The following is a 16,927-nucleotide window of genomic DNA, read 5'->3' on the forward strand; positions in this document are numbered from 1 at the left end:
ATAGATGATAGTATATCAAACAGCATGGTCATTTAATCTAAACTAATCTATAAAAGAAATAGATGCAAGTCCTGGGACACTGTGTCACTGGAACAGGTACAGGAGAGTAACCGCTGATCAAGTGAGCCAGAACCAGAGACTGCTGAGGGTCTGGACCTGAACCTGGGACTTTCAAGGGAGTAGACGTAAGCCAGGACCTCTGTGGGTCTGGGTTTAAGTCTCGGACCTCCTAAGAACTAGGTCTGATCCAGGATCTCTGCCAGTCTGGGTGTGAGTCTGGGAATGCTGAGGGAGTATGTAGAAACCAGAAATATCTGCAAGGCCAGGCATGAGTCTGGGACCTCATAGGGAGTAGGCCTGAGCCAGGATCTCTGTGGGTCCAGGCATTGGTCTGGGACATCAAAAAGAATTGGCAGGAACCTGGAACCTCTTCAGGTCCACACAGTAGAAACAGAAGGAACATTGCCAAACTCTTTATGAGGCTAAAATTACCCTGATACCCAAATCACAGAAAGACATTACTAAGAAAGAAAATGACAGACCAGTCTTACTCATAAACATTGATGCAAAAATACTAAATAAAACACTGGCAAATTGAATCCAAGAACACATCAGAACCATCATCCACCATGATCAAATTGGCTTCATCCCAGAGATGCAGGGATGGTTCAACATACGAAAATCTGTCAACAGACCTGCGGCGGCGGAAGCAGCCCTGGACAGGGAACTCTGAAGTTCCTCATCCCCCACCCTATACTCCCTGGGCTCCCTGTAGGGGCTCTACACCCCGCATACTGCCTCTCTCTTCTTGTCCCACCCAGCTTGCATCCAGAACCCTTCTCCCTTCTGCCCCCTTTCCTCTTTGGGCACATAACACCATCCAGCTCAGTCTGTCTGGCACTGGGGGCAAATCCTCAGGGCAAGTAGGCAGGCGAGACTTCCTTTGTTTCACTGGCCTGCCTGCATCAAGCAAGTTAGGCGCTTTGTTTACGAACTACCCAACCTGCACGGAGATCTGATCTCGGCACCAGGAGAGACAGCAGTGGGGTGAGTTAGTGACCGGCGGCGGTGGAAGCAGCCCTGGACAGGGAACTCTGAAGTTCCTCATCCCCCACCCTATACTCCCTGGGCTCCCTGCAGGGGCTCTACACCCCGCATACTGCCTCTCTCTTTTTGTCCCACCCAGCTTGCATCCAGAACGCTTCTTCCTTCTGCCCCCTTTCCTCTTTGGGCACATAACACGATCCAGCTCAGTATGTCTGGCGCTGGGGGCAAATCCTCAGGGCAAGTAGACAGGCGAGACTTCCTTTGTTTCACCGGCCTGCCTGCAACAAGCAAGGTAGGGGCTTTGTTTACGAACTACCCAACCTGCAGGGAGATTTGATCTTGGCACCAGGAGAGCCATCAGTGGGAGAGCTAATCTGGGTACCAGGAGAGCCATCTTTGGGCACGGAGATCTGATATTGGTACCAGGAGAGACATCACTGGAGCACTAGGAGAGCTATCACTGCAGAGTGCCATCACTGGGAAGGTACATCAGTAGGCAAGGAGACCTGATCCGGTAAAAGAAGATCCATAGGGGAGCATTCGGAGAAAGAGATGGGCAGGCGCCAATGCAAGAATTCACCCAACAATCTGAAAAACTATATGAAACCACCAGAACCCAACGACCTCACAACAAGAGGACATGAACACCTTAATCATGAAGAAGTAGATAAAATTGACTTTATGAAAGTGATTGACGCCCTTAAACAGCATGTAAAAAATGCCCTTATAGAAATGGAGGAGAAGTATAACAAAAAGTTTGAAGAATTGAGCAAATCAGTGAATGATACCCTAGGAAACCAAGGAAAAACAATCAAACAGATAATGGAAACAGTTCAAGACTTAAAAACTGAAATGGAGGCAAAGAAGAAAACACAAACAGAAGACCAGCTGGACAGGGAAAATCTAGGTAAACGAATAGAGACCACAGAAGCAAGCATAACCAACAGAATACAAGAGATAGAAGAAAGAATCTCAGATTCTGAAGATACCATAGAGAAAATAAACACGCTGATCAAAGAAAACAAAAGGCCAACAAATTCTCATCACAAAACATTCAGGAAATATGGGACACAATAAAAAGACCAAACCTAAGAATAATAGGAATAGAAGAAGGAGAAGAGGGCAGCTCAACGGTCCAGAAAATATATTTAATAAAATTATAGAAGAAAACTTTCCCAACCTAAAGAAAGATATACCTATGAAGGTTCAAGAAGCATACAGAACACCGAATAGGCTGGATCAAAAAAAAAATCCTCTCGCCATATAATAATCAAAACACAAAGCATACAGAATAAAGAAAGAATACTAAGAGTAGAAAAGAAAAAGGCCAAGTTACTTATAGAGGTAAACCTATCAGACTTACACCTGACTTCTCTATGGAAACCATGAAAGCCAGAAGGTCCTGGATAGATGTACTGCAGAAACTAAGAGACCATGGATGCAAGCCCAGACTACTATACCCAGCCAAGCTTTCGTTCACTATAAATGGAGAAAACAAAATTTTCCAGGATAAAAACAAATTTAAACAATACGTAGCCACAAATCCAGACTTACAGAAAGTAATAGAAGGAAAATCACTAATCAAGGAGTCCAACAATGACCACAATAACTCAGACATCTAGAGACCCTTTACCAGCACAACTCAAAGAAGGGAAACACACAAAATCTACTACTAAGAAAGTGACTGGAGTTAACAACCACTGGTCATTAATATCACTTAATGTCAATGGACTCAACTCACCTATAAAAAGGCACAGACTAAGAGATTGGATACGAAAACTGGATCCAACATTCTGCTGTTTACAAGAAACACACCTCAACCACAAAGACAGGCACCTACTCAGAGTAAAGGGTTGGGATAAGGCTTATCAAGTAAATGGACCTAAGAAACAACCAGGTGTGGCCATACTAATTTCTAACAAAGTTGACTTCAAACTTAAATCAATCAGAAGAGATGGAGAGGGACATTTTCTACTCATAAAAGGAACAATTCATCAGGATGAAGTCTCAATCCTAAATATCTATGCCCCTAATATAAAAGCACCCATGTACTTAAAAGAAACATTGTTAAAACTCAAGGCAGGCATCAAACCGCACACATTAATAGTAGGAGACTTTAATACTCCTCTCTCACCAATGGACAGGTCAATTAGACAGAAACCTAACAGAGAAATAAGAGAATTAATGGAGGTAATGAATCAAATGGACTTAACAGACATCTATAGAATATTCCACCCAAATAGGAAAGAATATACCTTCTTCTCTGCAGCTCATGGAACCTTCTCAAAAATCGACCACATACTCGGTAACAAAGCAAAAATCCACAGTTACAAAAAAATATTAATAAGCACCTGTATCTTATCAGATCACCATGGATTAAAGCTAGAATTCAGCAACAATGCTACCCCCAGAAAACCTACAAACTCATGGAAACTGAATAGTCAACTACTGAACCATACCTGGATTAAGGAAGAAATAAAGAAAGAAATTAAAGTCTTCCTTGAAGACAATGAAAATAAAAAAACAACATACTCAAACCTATGGGACACTATGAAAGCAGTCCTGAGAGGAAAGTTCATAGCACTAACTGCCCACTTAAAGAAAACAGAGAAAGCACACATTGGAAACTTAACAGCCGACCTGAAAGCTCTAGAAAAAAAAGAAGCAGACTCACCTAGAAGGGGTAGAAGACTGGAAATAATCAAACTGAGGGCTGAAATCAACAAAATAGAAACACAGAAAACAATTGAGAGAATCAATGAATCAAAAAGCTGGTTCCTCGAGAAAATCAACAAGATTGATAAACCCCTATCCAAACTAATCAAACGGCAGAGAGAGAATTTGCAAATTAATAAGATCAGAAATGAAAAGGGGGACATAACCACAGACACAGAGGAAATTCAGAGAATCATTAGATCTTACCACAAAAGCCTGTATAACACAAAACTGGAAAATGTAAAAGAAATGGACACTTTTTTAGATAAATACCATATACCAAAGTTAAACCAGGACCAGGTGAACAACCTAAATAGACAGTCGTGAAGAATTAGAAGCTGTTATCAAAAACCTCCCTTCCAGAAAAAGTCCAGGACCAGATGGTTTCAATGCGGAATTCTACCAGAACTTCCAAGAAGACCTAATACCTATACTCCTTAAGGTATTTCACAATATAGAAACAGAAGAGTCATTGCCAAATTCCTTTTATGAAGCTACGGTAACTCTGATACCAAAACCACACAAAGACCCAACCAAGAAAGAGAATTACAGGCCAATCTCACTCATGAACATCGACGCAAAAATCCTCAACAAAATTCTGGCAAACTGAATCCAAGAACACATTAGAAAAATTATCCATTATGATCAAGTAGGCTTCATACCAGAGATGCAGGGCTGGTTTAACATACGCAAATCTATCAATGTAATCCATCATATAAATAAACTGAAAGAAAAAAACCATATGATCGTTTCATTAGATGCTGAAAAAGCATTTGACAAAATTCAACATCCCTTTATGATAAAAGACTTGGAGAGATTAGGGATACAAGGGTCATACCTAAATTTAATTAAAGCTATATACAGCAAGCCGACAGCTAATATCAAATTAAATGGAGAGAAACTTAAAGCCATCCCACTAAAATCAGGAACACGCCAAGGCTGTCCACTCTCTCCATACCTCTTCAATATAGTTCTCGAAGTTTTAGCAATAGCAATAAGACAACATAAGGGGATAAAGGGGATTCAAATTGGAAAGGAAGAAGTTAAACTTGCATTATTTGCAGATGATATGATAGTGTACATAAGCGACCCCAAAAACTCCACCATGAACTCCTTCAGCTGATAAACGCCTTTAGTAATGTGGCAGGATACAAGATCAACTCCAAAAAATTAGTCGCCCTCTTATACACAAAGGATATGGAAGCAGAGAGGGAAATAAGAGAATCATCACCTTTCACGATAGCCACAAAAAGCATAAAATATCTTGGGGTAACTCTATCCAAGGAAGTGAAAGATCTATTTGACAAGAACTTTAAGGCATTGAAGAAAGAAATTGAAGAGGATACCAGAAAATGGAAGGATCTTCCTTGCTCTTGGATTGGGAGGATCAACATAGTAAAAATGGCAATTCTACCAAGGGCAATTTATAGATTCAATGCAATCCCCATTAAAATCCCATCAAAATTCTTCACAGATCTTGAGAGGACAATAATAAACTTTATATGGAGAAACAAAAAACCCATGATAGCCAAAACAATCTTATACAATAAAGGAACTTCTGGAGGCATTACCATCCCTGACCTCAAACTCTATTACAGAGCTACAGTAATGAAAACAGTGTGGTACTGGCATAAAAACAGAGAAGTCGACCAATGGAATCATATAGAAGACCTGGATTTTAACCCACAAACCTATGAACAACTGATTTTCGATAAAGGAGCTAAAAGTATACAATGGAAGAAAGAAAGCATCTTCAACAAATGGTGCTGGCACAATTGGATGTCAACCTGTAGAAGAATGAAAATAGACCCATATCTATCACCATGCACAAAACTCAAGTCCAAATGGATCAAAGACCTCAATATCAATCTGAACACACTGAACCTGATAGAAGAGAAAATGGGAAGTACCCTACAACATATGGGCACAGGAGATCGCTTCCTATGTATAACCCCAGCAGCACAGACATTAAGGGCAACATTGAATAAATGGGACCTCCTGAAACTGAGAAGCTTCTGTAAAGCAAAGGACACTGTCATTAAGACAAAAAGGCAGCCTACTGACTGGGAGAAGATCTTCACCAACCCCGCAACAGACAAAGATCTGATCTCCAAAATATATAAAGAACTCAAGAAACTAGACTTTAAAAGGATAATTAACCCAATTAAAAAATGGGGTACTGAACTGAACAGAGAATTCTCAACAGAAGAAGTTAAAATGGCCAAAAGATACTTAAGGTCATGCTCAACCTCCTTAGCGATCAGAGAAATGCAAATCAAAACAACTTTGAGATATCATCTTACACCTGTCAGAATGGCTAAAATCAAAAACACAAAGGATAGCCTTTGCTGTAGAGGTTGTGGAGAAAGGGGTACCCTCATCCATTGCTGGTGGGACTGCAAACTTGTGCAACCACTTTGGAAATCAGTGTGGCGGTTTCTCAGAAAAATTGGGATCAACCTACCCCTGGACCCAGCAATAGCCCTCTTGGGAATATACCCAAGAGATGCCCTATCATATGACAAAAGCATTTCTCCAACTATGTTCATAGCAGCATTATTTGTAATAGCCAGAACCTGGAAGCAACCTAGATGCCCTTAAATGGAAGAATGGATGAAGAAAGTGTGGAATATATACACATTAGAGTACTACTCTGCGGTAAAAAACAATGACTTCTCAAATTTTGCATGCAAATGGATGGAAATAGAAAATACGATCCTGAGTGAGGTAACCCAGACCCAAAAAGAATATCATGGGATGTACTCACTCATAATTGGTTTCTAGCCATGGATAGGGGCCACTGAGTCTATAATTTGTGATCCTAAAGAAGCTAAACAAGAGGGTAAACCCAAGGAAAAACATATAGATATCCTCCCAGCTATGGGAAATAGACAAGATTGATGGGCAAAAAATTGGAATCTTGGGGGTGGGGTGGGATGGGGATGAGGGGTGATGGGTAGAGAAAAGTGTGAAGGAGAGGATGAGGGGAACTGGGGGAATCGGGGTGATTGGGGATAAAGGAAGGTGGGATAGGGGAGCAGGGAAACTCATACCTTAGTTAAGGGAGCCACCTAAGGGTTGGCAAGAGACTTGAACTTGGAATGGCTACCAGATGCCCAGGGCAATGTCCCCAGTTAGTTCATTGGGGCACCTGAGGATAGTGAACCTGAAATGAACCTATCCTATAATCATACTGATGAACATCTTGCATATCGCCATAGAACCTTCATCTAGCGATGGATGGAGATAGAGACAGAGACCCACACTGGAGCACCGGACTGAGCTCCCAAGGTTATAATGAGGAGCAGAAGGAGAGAGAACATGAACAAGGAAGTCAGGACCATGAGGGGTGCACCCAACCACTGAGACAGTGGGGCCGATCTATTGGGAGCTCACCAAGGCCAGCTGGACTGCTACTGAAAAAACATGGGATAAAACCGGACTCTCTGAATGTGGCGGACAATGAGAGCTGACGAGAGGCCAAGGAGAATGGCACGGGAACTTTCATCTGGCGATGGATCGAGAGAGAGACAGAGACCCAATTTGGAGCAACGGTCTGAGCTCTTAAGGTCCAAATGAGGAGCAGAAGGAGGGAGAACATGAGCAAGGAAATCAGGACCACGAGGCGTGCACCCACCCACTGTGACAGTGGAACTGATCTATTGGGAGCTCTCCAAGGCCAGCTGGACTGGGACTGAATAAGCATGGGTTGAAACTGGACTCTCTGAACATGGCGGACAATGAAGGCTGATGAGAAGCCAAGGACAATGGCACTAGGTTTCGATCCTAATACATGAACTGGCTTTGTGGGAGCTTAGCCTGTTTGGATGCTCACCTTCCTGGACCTAGATAGAAGTGGGAGGACCTTGGTCTTCCTGTAGGGCAGGGAATTTGGACTGCTCTTCAGTATCAAGAGGGAGGGAGAATGGTGTGGGGGGAGGAGAAGAGGAGTGGGTATAGGGGGAGGGGAGCGGGGGGAGGGGGCAATATATGGGAGGAGGGGGAGGGAAATGGGAAACGGGGAGCAGTTGGAAATTTTAATTAAAAAAGAATAAAAAATGAAAAAAAAAAGAAAATCTGTCAACATAATCCACCATATAAACAAACTGAAAAAATAAAAACTATGGGATCATCTCATTAGATGCTGAAAAAGAATTTGAGAAAATACAACATCCCTTCATGATAAAGGTCTTGAAGAGAGCAGGGATACAAGAAACATAGCAAGCCAACAGCCAAAATCAACCTCAATGAAGAGAAACTCCCAGCGATTCCACTGAAATCAGGTCAGGAATGGCAAGGTTGTTCACTCTCTCCATATCTATCCAATACAGTTCTTGAGTTCCTAGCTAGAGCAATGAGACACCAAAAGGAGATCAAGGGGATACAAATTGGAAAAGAAGAAGTCAAACTCTCACTGTTTGCTGATAATATGAATGTTTACATTAGTGATCCCAAAAATTCTACCAACGATTTTCTACAACTTATAAACACTTTCAATAATGTAGTAGGATACATGATTTACTCATAAAATCAATAGCCCTCCTGTACACAAATGATAAAAGGGCAAGGAAAGAAATCAGAGAAACATCACCCTTTACAATAGCCACAAATAGCATAAATTATTTTGGAGTAACTCTAACTAAACAAGTGGAAGACTTGTATGACAAGAACTTTAAATCTTTGAAGAAAGAAATTGAAGAAGACACCAGAAAACGAAAAGATCTCCCATGCTCTTGTTTAGGTAGAATTAACATAGTAAAAATGGCAATCTTACTAAAAGCAATCTACATATTCAATTCAATGGACATCAAAATCCCAGCAAAATTCTTCACAGACATTGAAAGAACAGTACTCAACTTCATATGGAAAAAAACCCAGGATAGCCAAAATAATCCTGTACAATGAAAGAACTTCTTGAGGCATCACAATCCCTGTCTTCAAACTCTATTAAAGAGCTACAGTACTGAAAAGAGCCTGGTATTGTCATTAGAACATACAGGAGAACCAATGGAACTGAATAGAACACCTGGATATTAATCCACACTCCTTTGAACACCTGACAAAGAAGCAAAAAATATCAAATGGAAAAAAGAAAACATATTTAACAAATGGTGCGGGCATAACTGAATATCAATATGTAGAAGAATGAAAACAGACCCATATCTATCACCATGTACAAAACTCAAGTCCAAATGGAACAAAGACCTCAACATAAAGTCAGCCACACTGAACCTTGTAAAAAAGAAAGTGAGAAATACACTTGAACACTTTGGCACAGGAGACCACTTTCTAAATATCATCCCAGCAGCAGAGATACTCAGAGAAATACTAAATGGGACCTCTTGAAACTGAAAACTTCTGTAAAGGAAAGGGCACGGTCAACAAGACAAAAGGACAGCCTACAGAATGGAATAATTCTTCACCAACACCACATCAGACAGAGGTGTTATCTCCAAAATATACAAAGAACTTAATAAACTGGTCATCAAAAGATCAAATAATCCAATTTAAAAAAATGGAGTACTGACATAAACAGAGAACTTTCAACAGAGGAATTTAAATGGCTGAAAGACACCTAAGGAAATGTTCAAAAACCTTAGTCATCAGAAAAATGAAAATCAAAACAATTCTGAGAATTCATCTTACACCTGTAAGAATGGCCAAGATCAAAAATACTGATGAAAACTTATGCTGGAGAGGTTGTGGAAAAAAGGGAACACTTCTGCACTGCTGGTGGGAATGCAAGCTGGTATAGCCCCTTTGTTTGTCAGTGTGGCAATTTCTTATAAAATAAGGAAACAACCTTCCTCGAGACCCAGTAATACCACTTTTGGGTATATATCCAAAGGATGCTCAATCCTGCCACAAGGACATGTGCTCAACTAAGTTCATAGCATCGTTGCTTGCCATAGCCAGAACCTGGGAACAATCTAAATGCCCTTCAACTGAAGAATCGAGAAAGAAAATGTGGTACATTTACACAATGGAGTACTACACAGGAAAAAAAAATAACATTCTGAATTTTGCAGGCAAATGGATGGAGCTAAAAAACATCATTTTGAGTGTGTTAACCCAGACCCAGAAAGATAATTATTTTTTTATTATTTTTATTTTTTTTAATTAAAATTTCCACCTGCTCCCCGTTTCCCATTTCCCTCCCCCCCTCCCAAATATTGCCCTCTCCCCTCAGTCCCCTCCCCCTATCCCCACTCCTCTTCTCCTCCCCCCACACCATTCCCCCTCCTTCTCGATATTGAAGAGCAGTCCAAATTCTCTGCCCTGCGGGAAGATGAAGGTCTTCTATCTACGTCTAGGAAGGTGAGCGTCTAAACAGGCTAAGCACCCACAAAGCCAGTTCATGTATTAGGATCGAAACCTAGTGCCATTGTCCTTGGCTTCTCATCAGACTTCATTGTCCGCCATGCTCAGAGAGTCCAGTTTCAACCCATGCTTATTCAGTCCCAGACCAGCTGGCCTTGGTGGGCTCACAATAAATCAGTTCCACTGTCACAGTGGGTGGGTGCATCCCTCGTGGTCCTGGTTTCCTTGCTCATGTTCTCCCTCTTTCTGCTCCTCATTTGGACCTTAAGAGCTCAGACTGTTGCGCCAAATTGAGACTCTGTCTCTACCTCGATCCATTGCCAGATGAAGGTTCTAAGGTGATATGCAAGATATTCATCAGTATAGGATAGGGTCATTTCAGGTTCCCTCTCCTTAGTTGCCCAAGGTACCAGCTGGGGACATCTCCCTGGACACCTGCTAACCCCTCTAGAGTCAAGTTTCTTGCCAACCCTAGGATGGCTCTCTTAGGATATATACTTCGCTGCTCCCGTATCCTCCCTTCCTATATCCCAACCATCCCAATCCCCTGAGCTCCTCCCATCCTCCCCTTCTCATGTTTCTCATCCCATTTCCCTTTTGCCCCATGCCACCTCACCCGCAAGTTCCCAGTTTTTGCCCTGCAATCTTGTCTACTTCCCCTCTCCAGGCAGATGACTATATGATTTTCTTTGGGTTCACTTTCTTATTTAGCTTCTCTAGGATCACAAATTATATGCTCAATGTCCTTTATTTATGGCTAGAAACCGATTATGAGTGAGTACATCCCATGTTCCTCTTTTTGGGTCTGGAATACCTCACTCAGGATAGTGTTTTCTATTTCCATCCATTTGCACGCAAAATTCGAGAAGTCATTGTTTTTTACCGCTGAGTAGTACTCTAATATGTATATATTCCACACTTTCTTCATCCATTCCTCCATTGAAGGGCATCTAGGTTGTTTCCAGGTTTTGGCTATTACAAACAATGCTGCTATGAACATAGTTGAACAGATAGTTTTGTCATTTGATGGAGCATCTCTTGGGTATATTCCCAATAGTGGTATTACTGGATCATGGGGTAGGTTGATCCCAAATTTCCTGAGAAATCGCCACACTGATTTCCAAAGTGGTTGCACAAGTTTGCATTTCCACAGCAATGAATGAGTGTGCCCCTTTCTCCACAACCTCTCCAGCAAAAGCTATCATTGCTGTTTTTGATTTTAGCCATTCTGACAGGTGTAAGATGGTATCTCAAAGTTGTTTTAATTTGCATTTCCCTTATCGCTAAGGAGGCTGAGCATGATGTTAAGTGTCTTTTTGCCATTTGAATTTCTTCTGTTGAGAATTCTCTGTTCAGATCAGTGCCCCATTTTTTTTATTGGGTTCATTAGCATTTTAAAGTCTAGTTTCTTGAGTTCTTTATATATTTTGGAGATCAGACCTTTGTCTGTTGCAGGGTTGGTGAAGATCTCCCAGTCAGTGGGTTGCCTTTTTGTCTTAGTGACAGTGTCCTTTGCTTTACAGAAGCTACTCAGTTTCAGGAGGTTCCATTTATTCAATGTTGTCCTTAATGTCTGTGCTGCTGGGGATAAACGTAGGAAGTGATCTCCTGTACCCATATGTTGTAGAGTACTTCCCACTTTTTCTTCTATCAGGTTCAGTGTGTTCAGACAAATATTGAGGTCTTTAATCCATTTGGACTTGAGTTTTGTGCATGGTGATAGATATGGATCTATTTTCATTCTTCTACAGGTTGACAACCAGTTCTGCCAGCACCATTTGTTGAAGATGCTCTCTTTTTTCCATTGAATACTTTTAGCTCCTTTATCAAAAATTAGGTGTTCATATGTTTGTGGGTTAAAATCAGTGTCTTCTACTCGGTTCCATTGATCGACTTCTCTGTTTTTATGCCAATACCAAGCTGTTATCAATACTGAGGCTCTGTAATAGAGTTTGAGGTTAGGGATGGTAATGCCTCCAGATGATCCTTTATTATATAAGATTGTTTTGGCTATCCTGGGTTTTTTGTTTCTCCATATAAAGTTGATTATTGTCCTCTCAAGATCTGTGAAGAATTTTGATGGGATTTTAATGGGGATTGCGTTGAATCTATAAATTGCCCTTGGTAGAATTGCCATTTTTACTATGTTGATCCTCCCAATCCAAGAGCAAGGGAGATCCTTCCATTTTCTGGTATCCTCCTCAATTTCTTTCTTCATAGACTTAAAGTTCTTGTCAAATAGATCCTTTACTTCCTTGGTTAGAGTTACCCCAAGATATTTTATGCTATTTGTGGCTATCGTGAAGGGTGATGCTTCTCTGATTTCCATCTCTGCTTCCTTATCCTTTGTGTATAGGAGGGCAACTGATTTTTTGGAATTGATCTTTTATCCTGCAACGCTACTAAAGGTGTTTATCAGCTGAAGGAGTTCTTTGCTGGAGTTTTTGGAGTCGCTTATGTACACTATCATATCGTCTGCAAATAATGAAAGTTTAACTTCTTCCTTTCCAATTTGAATCCCTTTGATCCCCTTATGTTGTCTTATTGCTATTGCTAGAATTTCAAGCACTATATTAAAGAGGTTTGGAGAGAGTGGACAACCTTGTCGTCTTCCTGATTTTAGTGGAATAGCTTTGAGTTTCTCTCCATTTAATTTGATGTTAGCTGACAGCTTGCTATAAATAGCTTTTATTATATTTAAGAATGACCCTTGTATTCCTAATCTCTCTAAGACCTTTATCATAAAGGGATGTTGAATTTTGTCAAATGCTTTTTCCGCATCTAATGAAATGATCATATGGTTTTTTTCTTTCAGATTATTTATATGATGGATTACATTGATAGATTTTCGTATGTTGAACCAGCCCTGCATCTCTGGGATGAAGCCTACTTGATCATAATGGATAATTTTTCTAATGTGTTCTTGGATTCGGTTTGCCAGTATTTTATTGAGTATTTTTGCGTCGATGTTCATGAGTCAGATTGGCCTGTAGTTTTCTTTCTTGGTTGTGTCTTTGTGTGGTTTTGGTATCAGAGTAACTGTAGCTTCATAAAAGGAATTTGGCAATGACTTCTCTGTTTCTATATTGTGAAATACATTAAGGAGTATAGGTATTAGGTCTTCTTGGAAGTTCTGGTAGAATTCTGCATTGAAGCCGTCTGGACCTGGGCTTTTTTTGGTGGGGAGGTTTTTTATAACAACTTCTAATTCTTCACGACTAACAGGTCTATTTAGATTGTTCACCTGGTCCTGGTTTAACTTTGGTATATGGTACTTATCTAAAAAAGTGTCCATTTCTTTTACATTTTCCAATTTTGTGGCATACAGGTTTTTGTAGTAAGATCTAATGATTCTCTGAATTTCGTCTGTGTCTGTGGTTATGTCTCCCTTTTCGTTTCTGATTTTGTTAATTTGCATATTCTCTCTCCGCCATTTGATTAGTTTGGATAGGGGTTTATCAATCTTATTGATTTTCTCCAAGAACCAGCTTTTTGTTTCATTGATTCTTTGGATTGTTTTCTGTGTTTCTATTTTGTTGTTTTCAGCCCTCAATTTGATTATTTCCAGTCTTCTACTTCTACTAGGTGAGTCTGCTTCTTTTTTCTAAAGCTTTCAGGTGGGCTATTAAGTCTCCAATGTGTGCTTTCTCCGTTTTCTTTAAGTGGGCACTTAATGCTATGAACTTTCCTCTTACCACTGTTTCATAGTGTCCCATAGGTTTGAGTATGTTGAGTCTTCGTTTTCATTGAATTTAAGAAAGACTTTAATTTCTCTCTTTATTTCTTCCTTGATCCAGGTGTGGTTCAGTAGTTGACTGTCCAGTTTCCATGCATTCATAGGCTTTCTGGGGATAGCCTTGTTGTTGAATTCTAACTTTAATCCATGGTGATCTGATAAGACACAGGTGGTTACTGATATTTTTTTGTAACTGTGTAAGTTTGCTTTGTTACCGAGTATGTGGTCTATTTTCGAGAAGGTTCCATGAGCTGCAGAGAAGAAGGTATATTCTTTCTTATTAGAGTGGAATGTTCTATTATAATGTCTGTTAAGTCCATTTGATTCATTACCTCCCTTAATCCTCTTATTTCTCTGTTAGGTTTCTGTCTGATTGACCTGTCCATTGGTGAGAAAGGAGTGTTGAAATCTCCTACTATTAGTGTGTGTGGTTTGATGACTGCCTTGAGTTTTAGTAACGTTTCTTTTACATAAGTGGGTGATTTTATATTAGGGGCACATATATTCAGGATTGAGACTTCATCCTGGTGAATTGTTCCTGTTATGAGTAAAAAATGTCCCTCTCCACCTCTTTTGATTGATTTTAGTTTGAAGTCAACTTTCTTAGAAATTAGTATGGCCACACCTGCTTGTTTCTTAGGTCCGTTTGCTTGATAAACCTTTTCCCAGCCCTTTATTCTGAGTAGATGTCTGTCTTTGTGGTTGAGGTGTGTTTCTTGTAAGCAGCAGAATGTTGGATCCTGTTTTCGAATCCAATCTCTTAGCCTGTGCCTCTTTATAGGTGAGTTGAGCCCATTGATATTAAGTGATATTAATGACCAGTGGTTGTTAACTCCGGTCATTTTTCCTTTCTCTCTTTCTTTCTTTTGGTAGTAGAGTTTGTGTGTTTTCCTTCTTCAAGTTGTGCTGGTGAAGGGTCATTAGATGTCTGAGTTATTGTGGGCATTGTTGGACTCCTTGGTTTGTGATTTTCCTTCTATTACTTTCTGTAGGGCTGGATTTGTGGCTACGTATTGTTTTAATTTGTTTTTATCCTGGAAAATTTTGTTTCCTCCATTTATAGTGAACGAAAGCTTGGCTGGGTATAGTAGTCTGGGCTTGCATCCATGGTCTCTTAGTTTCTGCAGTACATCTATCCAGGACCTTCTGGCTTTCATGGTTTCCATAGAGAAATCAGGTGTAAGTCTGATAGGTTTACCTTTATAGGTAACTTGACCTTTTTCCTTTGCAGCTCTTAATATTCTTTCTTTATTCTGTATGTTTTGTGTTTTGATTATTATATGATGAGGAGATGTTTTTTTTTTTTTTTTGATCCAGTTGATTCGGTGTTCTGTATGCTTCTTGGACCTTCAAAGGAATATCTTTCTTAAGGTTGGGAAAGTTTTCTTCTATAATTTTATTAAATATATTTTCTGGACCATTGAGCTGTAATTCTTCTCCTTCTTCTATCCCTATTATTCTTAGGTTTGGTCTTTTTATTTTGTCCCAGATTTCCTGAATGTTTTGTGATGAGAATTTGTTGGTTATGCTGTTTTCTTTGATCAGAGAGTTTATTTTCTCTATGGTATCTTCAGTGTCTGAGATTCTTTCTTCTATCTCTTGTAATCTGTTGGTGGTACTTGTCTCTGTAGTTCCTGTTCGTTTATCCAAATTTTCCATCTCCATCCTTCCATCGATTTGTGTTTTCTTTATTACTTTCACTTCATTCTTCAAGTCTTGTACTGTTTCCCTTACCTGTTTTATTACTCTTTCTTTTTTCTCTTGGTTTTCTTGGGTATCTTTGAGATATTTATTCATTTCCTCTACCTTTTTGTTTGTAATCTCTAATTGATTATGGCAGTTTTTCACCTCCTGTTTAAGGTCCTCTATTATTTTCATAAAATTCACTTTTGAGTCGAATTCTTCTAATTCTTCTGGATTAGGGTGTACACTTCTCATTTCGGGATTCCTGGATTCTGGTGATGTCACGTTGCTTTTCAAGTTGTTGGGGGAATTCTTGCATTGGCGCCTGCCCATCTTTTCCTTCAAATGGAGCCAGGAGAGGCCTGGTGTCTTGGACCAGTCTTTGCTGTGACTAACTCTCTGGGTGTATCTCCTCAGTGTAGGGGCAGGAACCTTTCCCTTGCAGGTGAACTCCTCAACACCAAAACAGGGATGCCTGGTATTCCAATGAACCGCGGAAAGAATGCCGAATGCAAGGTGTAGGGCGGGGTTGAGTAGAACACAGGTGACACTGCAGTACAAGCTGCTGGTGCCTGCGCTCTTTTTCGGGGGTTGCTGAGGCCTGCCCGCTAGGCAGGCACTCACTGCTCTGGTTGGGTAGCCTTAGTGTAGGGGGGTTTGTGCTCTCTACGGGGACATTCCGGCCCAGGCTAGTACACACTCACCCGTCCAGATGGGACTTCTCAGCACCTACAGAGGGACTCCTGGTAGCCCCGATGAGCCAGGGGCCAAGGGAAATAGGGGGCAGGCAGAGCAGGTCCAGGAGAGCACAGCAGACACTGCAGCCCCAGCAGCAGGGGCCCACGTTCCCTGGCGGGGACCTTGAGGCCTGCCCTCTAGTCAGGCTCTCACTGCTCTGGGTTGGTAGCCTTAGTGAAAGGGCAGGGAACTGTTCCACAGCAAAGGACCTTGCAGAGAAGGCAGGCTTGGGGGTGGGGGCGCATGTGTAGGAAAGAAAGCCCTGCAGCAGGAGCTGGGGGAGGGGCGTTTGTGCTCTCTACCGGGCCAGTCCGCCCCAGGATAGCACACACTCACCCGTCCAGATGGGACTTCTCAGCACCTACAGAGGGACTCCTGGTAGCCCTGATGAGCCAGGGGCCAAGGGAAATAGGGGGCAGGCAGAGCAGGTCCAGGAGAGCCAGAAAGATAATTATTACATGTACTCACACATAGGTGTTTTTTAAAATTAAAGCAAAAAAAAACCAGCACACAATTCACAATCACAGAGAACTTAGAGAACAATGAGGACCCTAAGAGAGACATACATAGATCTAATCTACATGGGAAGTAGAAAAAGTCAAGTGATGGAGGAGGGTCATCTGTCTATTGGTTAATAAAGAAACTGCGTTGGTCCTTTGATAGAACAGAAAATTAGGTGGGTGGAGT

The sequence above is a fragment of the Chionomys nivalis genome, chromosome 4 (assembly GCF_950005125.1).
Source record: "Chionomys nivalis chromosome 4, mChiNiv1.1, whole genome shotgun sequence".
Taxonomy (NCBI): domain Eukaryota; kingdom Metazoa; phylum Chordata; class Mammalia; order Rodentia; family Cricetidae; genus Chionomys; species Chionomys nivalis.